Here is a 15,860-nt window from a genome sequence, read left to right on the forward strand (position 1 = left end):
CCTGTTTTCCAGACAAGATCCGTTCAGTTTATCTGCTCTTTCACGTCCTTTGCCGTATTGGAGAGAATTACAATGTCATTGGCACCCCTCAAAATTTTTATTCCCGCCCCATATAGGAGAGGAGGCAGAGGGCTTCACAGAATCTACTATCATTTTTTGAATAAACTTCTTAAAATTACTGTCATATGCTTCAAACAAACGGAATGTCTCTTAAAATATGCCACTTACAGACTAACCAGACGTAAGCAATAGCGTGAGCGGAAACGCCAAACTTTCACTCATGAAAATATTTGTCGCTAATTACTTTCCTTGGTACATGTTTACTTCTTAAAATTACTGTCATATGCTTCAAACAAACTGAATGTCTCTTAAAATATGCCACTTACAGACTAACGAGACGTAAGTAATCTTGTGAGCGGAAACGTTACTGGTTACGCCAAACTTTCACTCATGAAAATATTTGTCGCTTTTTACTTTCCTTGTCACATGTTTACGCTTCACGTATCTGAGAATTTCAGTGACTGGGCTAATTCCTACGTCTGTAGTCATCTAAATAATGTGGTAACAAAGCACAGTGCTATCAAACAAGACTAGTCCCGTAGTATAGTCAGTGCGGCTCCTTCCACTGATGATATGTTCCGCTACTACAGCAGCGGCCTACGCTAGACACTCATTACTTAGTTTGCAACAAATGCCGTAACTGCATGAAGTCCAGTAAGTAAATACCCTTCTTTCGTCCAGAATGGATCACAATATTTACAGGTTTGTTCCTGTAAACGATGCATCTCCCGATACAAGTTGGTATCGGAACTCTTTTCTACACACCACACATTGCACGTCCTAGGCATGGCCGGTTAATTTCGGCAATATGTACCCTTTTTTTAAAAGGGTTATTTTACTTTCATAAAACATGTGAAGGTAACGTCCATTATTTTACTAATTTAAGAGCTAATAAATGCTATGCACACTGATCTTTAAATCGTTGCCTGAGTTACACAACCAATATTATTCAGGATTCTACATCTACCCGTTACAGTTCATTGTTATTGGCTCCACTGATGTGGAAACTAAAACTGTTTATGAATAAGTCTCTCCATCGTAAAAAGTGAAATAAATTTTTCGGGCGCTACCTATTAAGCCCCTCTATGCGCTGAGACTGATAAAGTTACCAGGTGCTTTTGTTCTTACTTAGTGGTAACCGCTGCCCCAGATTTTTAACATCGCTACAGTTACCGGCAAGCAGAACTGACAGTAGCCGGTCGCTACAGACTCTGACTTGTGCAGATTGTCTCGAAGTAGATTGTAAATTGATACAGCCACGTTAAAGTGTGAAGTGTATCGTACATAAACTTATGAATTTCAGATCTCTCGGTAGAACAAAATTTGTCGACGTACTAAATAATTCTGTTGCATACAATAAATAGTGGCTACACACAGTCTGGGGCCTAATCTACTTCTGAATGCTTGTAGAAGCTGGAAACGGAACGCCGCAACATTCGGCGGAAGAGAATAAGAATACTAACTCGTCTGACTGATTTAAACATTCAAACACGTGTTAAAGGAATGAAGAACAATATCTCTAAGTCGTGTCGATCATTACGAACCACAATTCAAAAGAATAACTGTCAGACTTCGGGAGTACTTCGATTGTTTGTTTTCGCTGAGCGCTATTTGATGTGGGAAGATGTCGGTGTATTAAATGGCTAATCCACAAGCGCGTATTTTGCAGTTTGCATGTTACAAGTTTGCTTAAATTCAAAGGCAAGAACATAAACACAATAACACAGATCAATTTAAATAGCAAACGGTACTGTATAATAGTATACGTGTTGCCAGAATATGATGCATTTTAAAACACAGAAGATTATGCCAACCGCTTTTTATCAGCTAAGGATTTCGAGACGAGCTTTGTTAGCAACGTACAGCAAATAATCTCTGTAACCAATGTTTGTTGCGCGAGATGTTGTGCAGAATGTCACAAGGGTAATGACCATGCCAATGAAAGTCTAGCGCCCAGCTGTAAAACGTGGAATGTGGTTAAATGAAACAGTATTACGTCGGTGGTACTCTTCGTACAACTGAAAATCAGATTTGTCAACGATGTATTATACCCAGTGCCTTAAAAATATTGCACAGTCATGTGCAGGTAATACGAATCAGTGCTGTTATTTCCATTTCAAAACTACTAACGGACAAATTTCCCCAGAAAAATTCGAGAGCGGGGGGCCCATAGTTTTGGTACGTTTGCTGGGTGCTGTATGGTCCTAAGAGTTCGTGCGGGGAGTTTAAAAACACTCTGTACAGAGATAGCAATTGGTGTTATTTTTCACCTCAGCTCAACGGGTAGGTCGAATTTTAGCGGCTACACTTCGCATGCTTCGGAGACGGCGTACTGCAGTGACTAGATGCAGCCAACACTAATAGTCGTACTCACCTAATGATGTCTACATTTCGGGGCGCCGCATCGTGGTTGGACGTTCACGTCAGGCCTGCCCTACCGAAATTCCATCACGACTCTTCGACGTCTAGCTAAACAGTCAAAAGTCATGTTAAATAACACGAATTCGAAGAGAAGTCGACGACAGCTGAGACGCTGCCAGTGGTTGTGCGTGCGAATGTCGCAGCAACTGGCTGCGCGGCATTCCTGCCGCGGCTTTCCCAACAAACAACGGAACACCGCCGCCCCCACTCCCGCGGAGCACGCGGCCAGCAATAACAACGACTCGACGCGCAGTTTCGCAGGAGGTGCCGTCATACCGGGTACGCCGCCGGCCGCGCCTTGGCGTGTAGCACGTGCGCAGGTTGCAGATCAAATAAACGCCGGTTTGGAAATTTCGCTGCTTTTGATGGCCCGCGCTGTGGGAAAAACTAAAAGACAGACGCCAGTGTGTGCATGACAATCGGGAGGGCGGTGAGGTTCTCAGTTGCATTTTTCGACTTCTACTACTACTTACTTCGGCACTAAGCCCTTCGTGAGCTCACAGGGAACTGAGTTCCCCCTCCTTCGCTTTCCATCTCTTCACTGTTGTGGTATTGTTTAACACAACTCACCACAGTAGTCTACCCTGTACAATACCTGCATAATTATTGCATCCCATATCCATCTGAACCAGTTTCCTGTAGTCAAGCCTTAATCTCCCTCCACAATTTTTACTCAGCGCGCTTCCCTCAATAACCAAATTCGGTTCTTTCATGTCTCAGCTTGTGTCCTTTCAACTGATCCCTTCTTTTAGTTAAGTTGTACCATAAATTATACAATGAAGGCTTTCACGACCGGATGGTACTGTTGTTGATAATTCTTCCGGGTTATAAGGCCGTGGTACATGAAATTCTTCAATTCCTAACGCTTCGTCCAATACTAAGTTGGACATCTTCAGAGGTATGGCTGGCCCTGCTGAGTCCTGCTCACTGACGAGTCGCGCGTCGGAGAGCGGCCTAAATACCGAGGAAAGTGGGCGTGGTCTAGCTTGCACATAGTAGCAGAGAGAAAACTAGTCAAAGATAAAATGTAGCTATCGATAATAGTCCTTCATAGATAAAAATCACTTATCGATTCTGTAACTCCACTGTCCATATCTCGCTTAATTCCAAGGCCTCTTCTTTTCTATTAAAGTTATCTTCGTGTTTATACATTTCAATAGCCTCCCTACACAGTCGTGGATAATAGTTCGTGGTAGCACTTAAAACTGTAGTTTCAGAAAACTTAACTACATGGTCACCTGACTGAAGTGCATGTCCCGCAACGGCCGATTTATCTATTTTTCCCAGTCGGCAAAGACTTTTATGCTCCTTTACCCTCGTATTCACACTTCTTTTCGTAGTACCAATATAGACTTTGCCACAAGTACACGGAATTTTATACACACCGCTAAATGATAATGGTGACCTTCTATCTTTAACAGAACGAAGTACTTGTCCTATTTTTCTGGTAGATTTGAATACCGGTTTCACTTTATGTTTCAGCAAAATTTTGCCGATTCGATCTGTAACCTTACTAATGAAAGGTAAATACACCGTATTTTCCCATTGCTGTGTACCATCCTTGTCCTTTGGCCTGCTGTACTTAGGTCTTAAAACTCCATTAATTTCTTTGTTTGAGTACCCCAGCGTAGTACTGGACGAAACGTTAGCAATAGAAGAATTCCATGGACCATGGCCATATAACCCGGAAGAATTATCAACCACTGTACTATAAATTTTTCCACCATTTAGATTCATGACTCCTCATTAGTTACCCGATCCACCCGTCTAACCTTCATCATTATTTTCGGAAACGCATTCCTTATTATTGCCAGAATGCATTTTATATCCTCTCGACTTCAGCCATCGTCAGTTTTTTAACTGTACAAATAGCAAGACCTACTACTTTTAATGTCTATTAGGTGGGTTATGCCGTCTTCAGCCACATTTTTCTTGACTGTCGGAATCCCCTTTTCCGTTGCTGGCTTAAATTTTCAGTCTTTTTGGATGTATTCTCTATTGCATGTTACGGCAGATAATCGTAGGCTGTCTATACGGGGTGCAACGGTAATAAGTGCACATATTTTTTATATGTGGTCCCTTAATAACACACGTCAGTGTTCTGGTTGTTTTTCTTCTGCACTGAACAGTCTTCCCACAAACACATCACAAACTTTACGACCCAATGTTTTATGCACAGCCGTAGCTGCACCACTAAGTGGACTATGCCTGTCAGTAAGTACTGTTTTGAGTCCATGCGCCACATTTCAACGCCTGACCTGCTGCCCAGGTAAAAACAAGCGTTGATGGCTTGCTGTTGTCACATACACTTGGATGTACTAACCTAAAAACCTGATGCTACTAATAGCTATAACCATTAGTCTGCAAAGGAAGTAAATAATAATCTAATGTTGTTCAATACGCTATCCTCAGTCACCAACAGAAAAGTATGCATTTACACCCGTTACACCCAGTATAGCATAGAATAATATTTTTGAAGCTAATTTATTAGAGAGGGCTATGTATCAAATATATTTTTCATGTCTGCGTGGTGCAGGAGGAAGAAAGACAAACTTGACACGAATTTCAGCTTATGACTGAAGACGAGACGTAAAATCTGCCAGTCACTAATGAATCTTTCCTGAGATGAGATGTAAAGCGGTTATGGAACCGAATGTTGGATTAAACGCTGCAGTGCTTTGCTGGAAATGATTACATTGGAAACGATATGCCTTTACTTTGCACATACATTAGAACTGATTTACTCAGTTTATAAGGGGACCTACAGTTTATAAGGCTTACGAACCAGGCAGAAACTTGGCAGTTCATATTTACAGTCTTTGCCAGTGGTGAGAAAAGCAATAATCCACAAAAAGTCCTAGGAACGACCGAGGATTGATGCATGAGCTTTTGTCGTCTGATGCTTAGCCACTGGCTCTTATTGTTGTGGAGTTACATCCTTACAGTAGTTTCTAATCGGAGATTTGCGTACAGACGTCATTATCGTAACATGTCCCAGCCGACTAGCTCACAGAGTGATTAAATTAGCTCAAGTTGCTTGCGTTAAACAGTCAAAACTAGGTAAACTTTGGTTTTGCGTCAGAGACTGTTTCGGAAAGTTGGTATAAAGTGGAGTGTAGGAATATACCACTACCTCCCACAGACAGCGTGAACACAACATCAGTCTAACTGCAACGCCCATAGATGCAGTTAATCACTCATTCTTCCCACGCTCCACGTGCGAACAAAAAGGAAGAAGTCCTAATATAAGATACAATAAGAAGAACACAGCAACACAACAGCAGCTTGCTCTGATAAAACTGCCCTGTTGGACAGGGCCTTACAAATTTCCACGGTCTCACTGCTGATTGGCTTATGTTTCATGGTCGTAGCTCCACAACACCGCATTTTCAGAGCTGTGATTATCTGAATCTACATCTAAATGGCTACCCTGGGAATCACACTTAAATGCCTGGCAGAAGGTTCATCGAACCACCTTCACACTAATTATCTATTATTCCACTCTCGAACGGTGCGTGGAAAGAACGAACACCTGCATCTTTCTGTATGAGCTCTGATTTCCCTTATTTTATTGTGACGATCGCTTTTCCTTATGTTTGTTGGCGTCAACAAATTTTTCGCATTCGGAGGAGAAAGCTGGTGATAGAAATTTCGTGAGAAAATTCCGCCGCGACGAGAAACTTTTTTGTTTTAATGATGTCCACCCGAAATCCTGTATCACGCCTGTGACACTGTCTGCCCTATTTCTCCATAATACAGAACGTGCTGCCCTTCTTTGAACTTTTTCGATGTACTCCGTTAATCCTACCTGGTAAGAATCCAGCAGTACTCCAAGACAGAACAAACAAGCGGAGAGTAGGCATCTAAGTGTTCTGTCAATGAAACGCAGTCTTTGGTTCGTCTTCCCCACCAGAATTTCTACGTGTTATTTCCAATGAAAATTGTTCATAATTGTAATTCCTTGTATGTACTTAAATTTACGACCTTTAGATTAGATTGATTTATCGAGTAACCGGAGTTTAACAGATTCCTTTTAGCATTCAAGCGGATGAACTCACACTTTTCATTATTTAGGGTCAACTACCAATTTTCACACCTTAGAGATAGCTTATCTAAATCGTTTTGCAATTGTTTTTGACTTACCGATGACTTAACTAGATGACAAACGACATCATCTGCAAACAGCCTAAGACGGCTCCTCATATTGTCTCCTAAATCGTTTATATAGATAAGGAACAGCAGTGGGCCTGTAACACTACCTTGGGGAACGCCAGAAATCACTTCTGTTTTACTTGGTTCAAATGGCTCTAATCACGAGTTTCCATCAATTACTACGAACTGTGACCTGACAGGAAATGACGAATCCATTCGCCTAAGTGAGATGATATTCCATAAGCAGACGCTCTGATTAAAAGTCGCCTAAGAGGAACAGTGTCAAAAGCCTTCTGGATATCTAGGATTACGGAAGCAACTTGAAATCCCTTGCCGGCCGGTGTGGCCGTGCTGTTCTAGGAGCTTCAGTTTGGAACCGCGTGACCGCTATTGTCGCAGGTTCGAATCCTGCCTCGGGCATGGATGTGTGTGATGTCCTTAGCTTAGTTAGGTTTAAGTAGTTATAAGTTCTAGGGGACTGATGACCTCATGTTGAGTCCCATAGTGCTCAGAGCCATTTGAACCATTTTTTAAATCCCTTGACGACTGTACTCAACACTTCGTGTGAGTAGAGCTAGCTGTTTTTCACAAGAACGACGCTTTCTAAATCTGTACCGACTATGTGTCGACAGACCGTTCTCTTCGAGGTAATTCATGATGCTCGAACACAATTATGTATTCCAAAACACTGCTGCATATCGACGCTAATGATATGGATTTGAAATTAAATGGATTATTCCCATTACCTTTCTTGAATATTGGTGTGACCTGTATAACTTTCAAATCTTTGGATACGGATCTTTTGTCGAGTGAGAAGTTGTATACGATTGTTCAGTAAAGAGCTATTGCATCAGCATACTCTGGAAGGAACCTAACGGGTACACAATGTGTACCAAAATACTAGCTTTTATTGAGTGATTATCCGTACAATTTTACATGTTCGACTTCCCCTTCTCTGCTGTGGTATTTCCTCTATCACAATCATTCTGTAAAATGATTCAAGTACAAATAAGTTCTACCATTGTTGTTGCCTCTTCTGTTTCCTTTAAACATTTATTGACTTTTATCTACACGAAGCTCCTTATAAAGTCAGTACTTCTGATCCTACCAGGTCTGCTACATCTGTAAGTAGTTTGTTAAGATATCACCTCTGGGCTCTGAATACGTCATTTTCCTTCCCCATTCAAACTGTATAGTTAGTTTCCATTCAGCGAGGGAACAGAAAACGTCTTTAAAGATTTTGAACGTGTCTGTTCCTGTTACAATTTTAGGTACTTGTTGATCATTTTGGTCATCACGTTAATAATTTCACTTTATTTCATATGTCCTTATCGAAAACAAAACAGACGTCACAATTAACTTAATTAAATGATTTTACTTGTATTGGTGTTTTATTATCGTCAAATACCTGTTACTGGATTTTTGTCCCTGAAAATCAGTTAGTATCTCAGGCCTACTACGAAGAAAGGTCCCAGTTTAACATATCGTCGAGGTCATTACAGGCAAATCATTAGCTCAACTCGTGGAAGATGGGAAGCGAATGCAGTCCCGGCATTCACCGAAGCGATAAGACAAGGTATTAGAAATCTGCATCAGGAAGTTTAGATGAATCCTGATCCTCTCAAATGAAAGTTCAGTGTGTTAACATCTGAGCTAGTTCACAGTTCAATATCTACTTGTTTTGGAAACGACTCTTCGCTTGTTCGCAGAGGCACCAGCTAATAATATTTTAATTTTAAAAGGCACATATCTCAACATAAGATTTGCAACTGCTATATCACTGGTGTACATTTCTTGGTCGCTGTGATGATGTAGCTTTTGATACTTTTGTTACAGTGCAGCTTGTACAACGATGAACACTTGCATAAAATCAGAGCTTTACGTACGTCGGTGTAAAATTTCGTCAAGCTGTAGAACACAGAAGCACCGTTTGTTTCTCTTAGAGTGAAGTAATGCTCTTACCCGCGGCTGTTTGACACAGATGTGCGACTTGATTTACTGCCTGTCAAACAAAACAGCGCTTTGTAAATTTTTTGAAGCGAGTAGCTTTTGTTGACACTGAGAATAAGGGAAGAGTTTTTCGGTGAGTTCTTTCAGTGTCTTGTCTTGCTGCCGATCCGTGTACAATGGTCTACGATCAAGATCACATATTTAAGTTTCAATATTGTATTAACGACATCCACACGTGAAAACTAAAATCTGTGAGAACTTAAATGAATACCGCCTAGAGCAGTGTTCCCAGCCTTTCAGCATTTACATTTACATTAAAAACAGCAATATATTTTTTTATTCAAAGTGACAATAGATAAAATCATCCTGGTGTGGTTAGAAGCTTCTGTTGCCGGTTTTTTCGTGTCTCCTAACTCCATCCTGTGCAACCTTTTTGTTATCTTTTTAATCTGCACATGTTTTTACACCTATGTGTTATATTCCATCCGTTTCGGTATTTACTTCTGTTCGATATGGTTGAAACTTCTTGTTTTTCTATTTTAGGCCTAAAACTATAACATAAACATTTATTTGGCAGTGATTGTTCACCTTAAGCTGCATTAATTTAAGGTTTGAATGTACAAGGTGACATCTTGTTACGTATTTTATGGTTTTGACAGCACGCCATCTGCGAAACAGTATGAGAAGAATTTCTTTGTCAAAAACGTAACTTTATTGTATAAATCCAGCACTTAATTGCCAGTACTGACGTGGCAGACAGTCTATTGTAGATAAAAGGGAACAAAAAATAATATAAATTAATGCAGTGCTATGACATGACATTACTGAAATTTGTTCAGAAATGCTGATGATGTAAATAATGAATATATCGTGACACATGAATATTTCTACCAGACTAAGATCGAGTCTTTATCTCCCGTTTATTACAAGGAAAATTCACCAAAATTAGTTACGTAATCTGTATGCTCCGGGCCTATAATTACTGACATTTCTAAATTGTTGGATTGTACGCGGAGGAGATGTGTCGTGGTCGGCTCGTTAGCCAGACTTGAGGCCTCTGGATTTTTTTTTATTCTAGGTGGCAATAGTTTGTGACTCACACTGTATACCATACGTATCAGGCCAGATACCTAACATTTTCTGAGAAATCGAAGATTTAGTATTTTTGGTCCGTTGCAGATATGTGCCGAGGCAGTGGCCGTGTAATAATAACGATTGCATTCAGATGATGGTAAGCTGACAATGGTCGATTCTAATGCCGCTTTTTGCATCATTGTTTACTCTATGACAAGAGAATAAAATATGTAAATAACTTTCCTTATTTTCGAGGCTTAAAGTTCCATCTGATCCGAAACAGATTATGCTTCCTAACCTTTGACTACAATTTTGTTCGAAAGTAGATGCTTAGTGACCTAACCTATTTCACGGGAGTGACAGCCGACAGGTATACCGAAATGGGTGGATCGCACGATCTAGCCTCTCCTTGTTACGAGGAAAATGCTACAGGTGGTTGGACGAAACTCTTCTATTGATCCTAGGCATAATGCGCGAGTCAAGTTGTTTTTATATGGACGTGTATTAGATATTGTTGGAAAATAAACGATTTTTCAAGTGATTAAATAATTATTACGAGAAAGAAAACCAACGTAGTACTGGATTAAGCACATCTGAAGATGGTAACTATTTGCCGTAGCTGGTGATGTGAATACTTTATATACGAGTATATCTAAGCTATCGTTGACATAACAATTGTTTATGCACCACAAGTTTCAGCATTCCCATTAAGGTGATGAACATGGTAATGATTTTCTCATTGATAAACCAAGATTTTGGACATACACATTCATTTTCAAATACCCATAGTCTTTTTCTCACTGTGCCAGTGATGCATTCTTATCTGGTGACATGACATGTATTGATGTTCTTCCATTAGATTCCATACTGTACGACTATCCTCTTCAATGATAGACGTCTGTTGAAATGGCTCTGAGCACTATGGGACTTTAACATCTATGCTCATCAGTCCCCTAGAACTTAGAACTACTTAAACCTAACTAACCTAAGGACAGCACACAGCACCCAGTCGTCACGAGGCAGAGAAAATCCCTCACCCCGTCGGGAATCGAACCCGGGAAGCGAGAACGCTACCGCACGACCACGAGCTGCGGACGATAGACGTCTGTGATAAACCGAGCTCAGTCGAGAGTATCCTAGAGGCTGCAATTACCTCTCTGAAATACACTGCACGATCTGCATTTGGTAGAGTTAGACGGGCAGTCTTCTACGAATCTTTGGCTCTTTCCTGCAATTAATGGTGCTGTGTAATTGCTCAAGATAAACTCTCAATCTCAGAATCCTTTGTGTTAAATCACATGAACATCTACTACTGCTTGAGGATTAACACGAAATCCGATTACTGTGGAAGAGGTATCGTGGCATATGCGATGAACTTGGTTGAAGGAAAGAACTGTGTAGTGCAGCAGAACCTAAATAGTTGTTTTCAAATCTGAAACCGCTACAGTAATTACCAATATCCAATAGAAGTTCACGTGCTTTCATACCTTTCTAAAGTAGCAGTCCACCGTCAACATCTAAATAGCCACATTTGCTACACAAACTCCGCCTTGAGCGTAGCACGTAGTTTCAGAAGTATGAGATTTTACATTATGACAGACGTAGGACGTAAGTGTCACTCGGTAGCTAACTTGCCTCAGCCGAGATAATGGCGTCACGCATTCGCAAACCAAATGGCATTTTCTGTGCGCAGGCTACCATTAAAATAACCAACTAACTATTCAGCGATTCGAGTTAATTTGTACTCAGTCAGACTCGCCACTTCTCCTTGAAAGAACGACTCAGTCGAACTCACAAGGCGGACCATGGTGCTTTCGAGTCGCCACAATGGAATAAGCCTTGGTGACGGCTGAAATCATCCGTGGAGCGGTAGGACACTCTGCCCTCTCAGCTACGGACGTAGTGCAATAGACTGTATGAAATGGAAATGATCATGTGCAGTTACGTGACGTGTAGCGACATGTTTCCATTCAAAACGTCATCAAGCAGGCAATTGAAAAGTATTTATAATAGCGTCACGAATAGCGTGTTGCTGTCGAAACACAAGAAAACCCAGACTGTGGATCGCCGAAATAAATCCAAGATGCACCACAGTTGTGGAAAGAGAGTTGTCCGACAAAAGTCAGCTCCATGACTGTTTTAACACAGCATTCTTCAACACAAGTCACGGCAACAGTACCATTGTACATTTAAGGTAAATATCGATGTACAGTCATAAAAGTCAGCAAAGTTTCTGCAAATTACGAGTGGTAACGTTTATTGAGCCAGGTGACCACTGATCAATGTAGTGGGAGACAAAAATAGCTGATCTAGTCGTAGTTGACGATGTCATCTCAGAGGCACGCACCCATCATGTATTTTACAGTATAAAAGATTACAGACATCTTCAAGCCGCACTTTATTGACGCTGATTACTTATACAACATACATGATCGGTTGCGGTATACAAATTCTATCATCTGAGTATCTGGGAAAGCAGTCAGATCTATATCGATTCAATGACGTAAGGACGTAATAAGTTAAAATGATATACGTAGATATGATCAGTTTCTCAGATACCACTGATAATGAAATGTGTATTCCGGAATCGATCATGAATGTTGTACCAATAATCAACGTCAATAATGTACAGCCTGAAGAAATCTGTAATCGTTCACACAGCAGTGTATGTTAGGCTTACCATTACGGAAGTTTTAGAATCCGTGAGTGTCTTTGAAATATTCGTTTATTGCTGTAAACTAGTTTCCGAACCTTTCCAAGCACATTATTTCCATATTATAATCCTGGGTACTGACTCTATGGCAAGAAGATAAATAAAAAGACTAATCCATTCACAACCATCGGAATGTATGCGACCCGCGGTAGGTTATCGGACAACCAGTGCCTATTTGTACATGTTATTGCTATGTATCAATGTCCCACTGCTAATGGAAAGACCGCAAATGGTTGGCAGAATTCCGATAATTACAGCTTGCACTTATTGGGAGGGTATGCTGTCCCGAGGTTTCATTGTTAACCCTCTCCTCTGCTCCTCTGAGTACTGTCGCATCGAATTAGTTCGCGCCTACAGATAGGCAGCTCAATAAACAGCTGTGCAAAGCGGGCTCTCTCGCGCCTTCGCGACCACTTCGCGTCAATGAATTGCACGCACGTACTAATGTAATGTTTGCTGCGTCACAAAAAGTGCCCATACGGAGTATCTGTTATGTGACTTTGAAACTTTGAAAGGTGCTCTAGCCATAGACGTGTCTCTGTTTTCCGTACGTCTTTTAGTTTTTGCGCAATCGGGTACCCCACGGCGTTCTTATCAGTAACCCTCTATGTTCCATCCCTCCTCGCTTCGGAAAACGAAACGGCAAGAAATATTTTTCTCATACTGTTTCTTCTACGCTATTAATTAAAATAACCATAAATTAATGATTTTCGCTGTAAAAAATTGTACTGAAGGGGTCAATTTCCCGCTATGAATAATGGTTATTCGACGAGTCGTATCGAAATGAATTCTATTACTTACTACGACAGTAAAGGCGATTTGGTAATTGGCATCCACCTTGCAGCTTCCAAGGTAATTGTCACTTAGCCACAGATCACTAACTTTTTCACTATGAATATAAATAATGACTGATACGATAAAGCTGCCAACATCCAGCATGTGCTGTAGAACTGGTTCACTTTATAAATGCCTTCACTCAAAGATATGACATACTACGTCCAGACAAATATCTGTTTTTTCGTGCATATCATACAATCGGTGTGCAGCCAAGCGCTTTGATTATTTTGTTCATAGTTATTATTTTTCAGCAAATGCCGTATATATTTCAGAATAAAATTCAGTCTTCTGTAGTACAGATATTATCATTTCGCTTCACCGGTTTCGACAAATTAATTTGTCAAAATGGTTCAAATGGCTCTGAGCACTATGGGACTTAACTTCTGAGGTCATCAGTCCCCTAGAACTTAGAACTACTTAAACCTAACTAATCTAAGGACATCACACACATCCATGCACAAGGCAGGATTGGAACCTGCGACCGTAGCGGTCGCGCGGTTCCAGACTGTAGCGCCTAGAACCGCTCGACCACACCGGCCGGCCTTAATTTGTCATCTTCAGAAGATTAGTGTTGGTTCAGCAATTGTCAGTATTTTCTTCATAGAAGCATAGTGCCATAATATTTCGAAAAGTGTACATATTGCATGTGATTTCAAAAAATGTACAAATTGTATATGACTGTTGTAAACACATGAAGCCAGTACAGCGAAATAAAAATATCTGAGCAACTTACGACAGAATTTTATTCTGAAACAAAAACTTTGTTCTAAACTCGTGTTAACACGAATGTTGTAATTGTTGTTATTGCTGTTGTTGTGGTCTTCAGTCCTGACACTGGTTTGATGCAGCTCTCCATGCTATTCTATCCTGTGTAAGCCTCCTCATCTCCCAGTACCTACTGCAGCCTACATCCTTCTGAATCTGCTTAGTGTATTCATCTCTTGGTCTCCCTCTACGATTTTTATCCTCCACGCTGCCCTCCAGTACTAAATTGGTGGTTCCTTGATGCCTCAGAACATGTCCTACCAATCGATCCCCTTTTCTGGTCAAGTTGTGCCACAAACTCCTCTTCTCAACAACTCTATTCAATACCTCCGCATTAGTTATGTGATCTACCCATCTAATCTTCAGCATTTTTCTGTAGCACCACATTTCGAAAGCTTCTATTCTCTTCTTGTCCAAACTAGTTATCGTCCATGTTTCACTTCCATACATGGCTACACCCCATACAAATACTTTCAGAAATGACTTCCTGACACTTAAATCTATATTCGATGTTAACAAATTTCTCCTCTTTAGAAACGCTTTCCTTCCCATTGCCAGTCTACATTTTATATCCTCTCAGTACATCATTAAGTTATTTTGCTCCCCAAATAGCAAAACTCGTTCACTACTTTAAGTGTCTCATTTCTTAATATAATTCCCTCAGAATCACCTGATTTAATTCGACTACATTCCATTATCCTCGTTTTGCTTTTATTGATGTTCATCTTATACCCTCCTTTCAAGACACTGTCCATTTCGTTCAACTGCTCTTCCAAGTCCTTTGCTGTCTCCGACAGAATTACAATGTCAAGACGAATGTAGAAAAATAAAAAAAGTTAACTGGTTGCAGTATTCTGTATATTTATAAAGCTGATATAGTTATTGATTGTCATCTGCAATTCAGGTAATGATACAGTGTTAGCCCTATCGTGTTGCAGTGTGTCACTCACCTTGTCGAAATATAGACGCGTTTGAGAGGCAGCCGTCTACATATCCTTGGTGCACATGGCAGTGGAACGCAGCACTCATCCTCCACCTACAGAAGAGTTTCACGCCCCACAGTGGCAGCACTCGCTTTCGGCCGCGGTTACTACGCGTGTACACTAGCGGGCGAGCGGACAGCTGACCAGCGTCACTCGCTCTCAAAAGCCGGCGCGGTACTGGCGCCGCCTCCGCCACCGCCTGCCGGTGCCTCTGAAGGCCCACCAGGTGACGTCAGCGGCTGCGTCACGCCTGTTGCCCCTACCTCGCGCTCATTGAGCTGACGAGCGCTATTTTTACATAAGAGCCGCCGACTTCCCGCGCGGCGCGCTTCCGCGGCACGTAATGCGCGACGGCTTCTACGAGGAATCGCACGTCACACGTCACAGCCGCAGGATGGATGTGGCCGCAGGAAGCCTCCGGACTTCTTTCTCCCAGGCCCATTCATCACGTACACGTCCAGATCAACCTGAAGCCGCGATAAAATGAGGAAGTAGGCGACTCTTCCTACGTACGATTGTCCACGAGATACACTATGTGATCAAAAGTATCCGGACACTCCCACAAACATACGTTGTTCATATTAGATGCATTGTGCTGGTACCTGCTGCCAGGTCCCCCTTTTCAGCGACGTCGTGAGTCATTGGACATCGTGAGAGAGCAGAATGTGGCGCTCCGCAGAACTCACGAGCTTCGAACGTGGTCAGGTGATTGTCACTTGTGTCATATGTCTGTACGCAAGATTTTTCACACTCCTAAACATCCCTAGGCCCACTGTTTACGATGTGATAGTGAAGTGGAAACGTGAAGGTAGACGTGCACCACAAAAGTGTACAGAGACCGCCGACAGTTGAAGAGGGTCGTAATGTGTAGTAGGCAGACATCTATCCAGATCATTACACAGAAA

At 41.4% G+C, this 15,860-nt stretch overlaps 1 protein-coding gene across 4 annotated transcripts in view; it reads right to left on the bottom strand.

Moving 5' to 3' along the window:
- Positions 1 to 15,860, bottom strand: part of LOC126271989 (E3 ubiquitin-protein ligase LNX-like) — a 589,442-nt gene that overhangs the window by 38,129 nt on the left and 535,453 nt on the right. The window contains exon 1 of one of the 4 annotated variants that reach the window (XM_049974468.1): positions 2,435 to 2,615. The exons of the other annotated variants lie outside the window; for them this stretch is intronic. The gene's annotated coding sequence lies outside the window, so the exon portion shown is untranslated. Of the gene's footprint in view, positions 1 to 2,434; positions 2,616 to 15,860 lie in introns of those variants that run through there. 4 annotated transcript variants of the gene reach the window in all.

Source organism: Schistocerca gregaria, chromosome 5, assembly GCF_023897955.1.
Source record: "Schistocerca gregaria isolate iqSchGreg1 chromosome 5, iqSchGreg1.2, whole genome shotgun sequence".
Taxonomy (NCBI): domain Eukaryota; kingdom Metazoa; phylum Arthropoda; class Insecta; order Orthoptera; family Acrididae; genus Schistocerca; species Schistocerca gregaria.